Source organism: Phyllobates terribilis, unplaced genomic scaffold (assembly GCF_046119375.1).
Source record: "Phyllobates terribilis strain yellow unplaced genomic scaffold, ASM4611937v1 Scaffold_4__5_contigs__length_816908805, whole genome shotgun sequence".
In the NCBI taxonomy this organism is placed as follows: Eukaryota; Metazoa; Chordata; class Amphibia; order Anura; family Dendrobatidae; genus Phyllobates; species Phyllobates terribilis.
Window position 1 is genome coordinate 383434176 of NW_027362764.1, and position 4350 is coordinate 383438525.

At 45.4% G+C, this 4350-nt stretch overlaps 1 long non-coding RNA gene across 1 annotated transcript; it reads left to right on the forward strand.

Moving 5' to 3' along the window:
• The first annotated feature begins 2742 nt into the window (after window positions 1–2742).
• On the forward strand, window positions 2743–3863 carry LOC141264345 (uncharacterized). The gene is made up of 3 exons (XR_012319896.1): window positions 2743–3184; window positions 3265–3438; window positions 3749–3863. It is a non-coding gene; the product is annotated as an uncharacterized lncRNA (long non-coding RNA).
• The last annotated feature ends 487 nt before the right edge of the window (window positions 3864–4350 follow it).

Consider the following 4350-nt stretch of genomic DNA (forward strand, 5'->3'; position numbering starts at 1 on the left):
TATTTCGGGCTACACATTAGCCCCTGCAGAACTCTCGGTCTTACAGAAAGGCCTGTCCTTCTGTCCGACACCCAACTGGGACTCTTTCCAGCTGGAAAAGGACTTGCAACGGTTCTATCGTTCTATACGTCTCAAGACCCATTTCAGTCTATCTAATGAGATCACCGTGAGCAGGATACCTCCACCCGGGGGTACCCCGGTCCCGGAACTCTCCATTACTACCCTTGGCCTACGTAACCCGAGCTCTTTCAACCCCCCTCATACCAATCATGCAGCAGAAACCACTATAGCCCTGATTGACAAAGACATCAGGAGTTTAATACACCAACAACGCCTGGGATTTTTTCCAACCCATCAAAATCTCACTATTGACGAGAGACATCCCCTTAAAAACCTACAGAACAACAAACACATTATTATCAAACCCGCTGACAAGGGGGGAGCCACGGTCATAATGGACAAATCAGCTTACACGGACGAAATTCTTCGCCAATTGGTGGACACTGCTACATACAGACACATAAGCCATGACCCCACCAGTACCATCCACTCCAAAATCCAAACTATCCTGAAAAAATACCTTCACAACAACACCATTGACTCCAAAACTGCTTCTTTTCTGACCAATACCCACCCCATCACTCCCGTATTCTACATCTTACCAAAAATCCACAAGTCTCTCACTAACCCTCCTGGTCGACCTATTGTAGCTTCCACAGATTCCATCCTATCACCACTGGCAATCTACCTGGAGAAGATCCTGACACCACTTGTAAAAAATACACAAGCCTTTCTACTCGACACGAATGCTTTTTTAGGAATAATCAGGAATATCCCCTGTCTTCCACCAGGCAGCCGATTGGTCACGATGGACGTGAACAGCCTATACACCTCCATAACCCACGACAAGGGTTTGGAAGCTACCTCACATCTTCTCCTGCAATCTAACTTAGCACCATCATCAATTGAATTTTGCCTGGAACTACTGTCCCTTATATTACATGAGAACTTCTTTTTATTCAGGGATAAATTCTACATACAGACACGGGGGACTGCAATGGGCTCCAACGTAGCGCCAGCGTATGCTAATGCGTATATGCATAAATTTGAGGAGGAATTTGTCTACAACAATGATCTCTTTAAAATATACTGCACCACCTATTACCGTTACATTGATGACGTCTTCCTTATCTGGCAGGGCCCGACTGATACTCTTACCACCTTTTTCACCCATCTCAACTCCATTAGACCAGAGTTCCAATTCACTCTTAACCACGATGCAGACAAGATTTCTTTCCTTGATACATTAGTCATTCAGGACGGCCGTGGCAAACTTACCACGGATTTATTCACTAAACCCACCGATTGCAACAGCTTGCTACACTATTCCAGTTGCCATGCCAAAACTACAAAGAATAGCCTACCCCGTTCTCAGTTCCATAGGGTCACCCGGATTGTTTCAGACCAGAACATTCTTCCACAGCGATTACAAGACATGTCACAAAAATTTCAGGAACGCAACTATCCCACCAAACTCCTCCTACTAGAAAGGAACCGGGCCCTGACCCCTACACCACAACATCCACCCACCGTAAAAATTGAAAGGATACCATTCGTTCACACATATCATCCTTTTATGCCGAAAATACACGCCACCATCAAAAAACACTGGCCCCTTCTTTCCAAAGCCTACCCAGAGATTCCGGCATTTTCAACCCCGGCTCTTATGTGCACCAGGAGAACATGCAACATTAAGGATAAAATCGTTAGAGCAGACCTTGGCAGCACACGGACACTCCCATCCCAACGTTTACTCAATACCCGTCGCAACGGGACATTCCCCTGTCTCAACTGTGCCGCCTGCTCTAATATCATTAAATCCGACTCTGTCACCCACCCCAGGACAGGAAAGAGTTATCCAATCAAGGGCTTCTTCACATGCGATTCCAACTTCGTCATTTATGTCATCAAGTGCCCTTGCGGCCTACTCTATGTAGGAGAGACGACACAGCACGTACGTGACCGGATTGCAAGTCATAAATCCACAATCCGCTGCAGTAAAAATTGGCTCCCACTACCTGACCATTTCTCTAAAGCAAAGCATACCGTTGCCCAACTCCGTTTTCAGGTTTTAGAACACGTAGCCAGACCCAGACGGGGTGGTAACCATATCAGGCTTCTCAAACAACGTGAGACCTACTGGATCTATACCCTGCAAACCCTCTCTCCTGGGGGACTCAATAGGGAAATAAATTGGACCTACTGACATACTCTTTTTCCTAGTGGGATACATACCTTCCAAATTCTCATGGTGAAATAAATTGAACTTACTAACGTGTTCCCTCTTAGTGGTATATATACCTGACAAATCACCCCCTTGGGGATTCAATAGTATATTAAACTGGACCTTCTAATGCACTCCTTCTTTTACAGACCCATTGAAAAATCCCCCTTCCTTCGGGTGAGTACCTACTACCCCACTACCGCTTCGTCTTTATACGCATGACCACTAACCCCCCTTTCCACCCCCACTTTACATTGTGACAGGCATTACCTGACATTCTCTCTCTCTCTACCTCTCTATGAGTATATATACCATATAGCATGTTGTGCATAATTATTCAGGAGAATCGTCCCTACTTGCCATAGCATGTCACTCCCCAATATATAGGGTTACTTTACATTACCTCCTACCTGTTACCATACCATTGCTGTGGGTTACTAAACTCTGTGCTTCTATGCCATGATGGGTCAGTTCATACACTACAAATATCAGGGTCGCAGCACCATGATAACCTGCATGCATCACCTCCCACATGTGACCTGCTCACAGCACGTCATTCCTCTGTATATCCTACTGCTACTCCCAGTTCAGCCCTCCATGCAGAGCTCTGTGACTCTGTACACGCCCACAGTTACTCCCTCTCTCACTACAACCCCCTACACAGTGCGATGTGGCTGGTTACCATGGCTACCAATAAACAACCACTGTCACATGACGAACCAGCAACATGCAACTTCCGGGACACGCCCCCTGATGACGCACTTCCTGCAGCACTGTGTACATAAGGCAGCCTGACTCCCACACTACCAACAGCCTAACCTGGGAACGCTGCCTGTACCCTCCACTTCTACCATTTATGGGACTCCCCATCTAGAGACACCCCTGATACAGGAACTGCAGGTACTTATTGACCCCTATGGGCTTTACCCCTTATCCAAACCCTTTGACAGCACTGGTAACCGACAATACTTCTATTTCAGCTCTCCACAGGCTGATGAACCCCTGTCTTTTGTTAAGGTACTTATATCCACTAACTTAGGCATTCTACCCCATGCCTCATGATACTGATCCGTATCCCCTCATTGTTGCAGCTTCTGACTGGAACTGCTCTCTACCTTCTATGGTGCCTTCCTGCTAAAATAAACTTGATACAAGTAAGGAACCCCCTATACTCAAATACCTGTGCTCCCCCTGGTATACCTTGACTGTTTTTAATTGCTTTTATTTGTATATAATATTCCTCTGCCTCCATCCTATCCCAGCCCTCCACCCCAACCCCCCCCTCCTCTCTCCCTCCCCTTTCCATCCCCCCCTTTCTCCTCCTCCCTTTTTTTGACACCGTCTATTCCGTTACCTACCTCTTTCGTAACTCAGTGTCAACCGAGATGTATTCTTATGTATGACTTTCAACTATGCATCTTTTGTTATATTTTTTTCTCATCATGCTATTTATCTTTTTTGCAGTAGCGACTTAATGAATAAGGCCAGTGTGGCCGAAACGTCTACCTATTGTCGCCTTCACCACTGTTATTTTTTCTACATTTCATTTGTATAAATAAATTGGCACTAAAAAGCAAAACTTCCTATGAGTGTGCGATGAATTAATTTTTACGAGATCACCATAATAGATATGCGGCATTCACACCAGCACAAGTTAATCAAATGATTAGTCAACTACCTGACCCAGACAGACACCCTATGGCGTTCTACAGAAGAATCAGACAAATTCAACAAACTTATTCAGCCACTTGGAAAGATCTCCATGAAATCAAGCAGGAGATGCTTTCTGGCGAATAATTCAAGTATCTCTGAATGACAGCCAAGTGACAGACAAGGAGACTTACCAATCAGGAGGAGCCTTTTGTCAACAACTTCAGCAGTGGGCCAAGGAGCTGCTCACAGACTCATCTACCAGTGTATTGGACTGTACTCAAGAATCAGGGGAGAATGTCGAAAAATTTTACACCAGAATCTATACTCTGTTCATGGATCAAGGGTTCGATGAAGGTCAGAGGATCCAACAGAATCTGCTAGTCACTTCATTTGTTAGGGGACTCAAAGAGGAA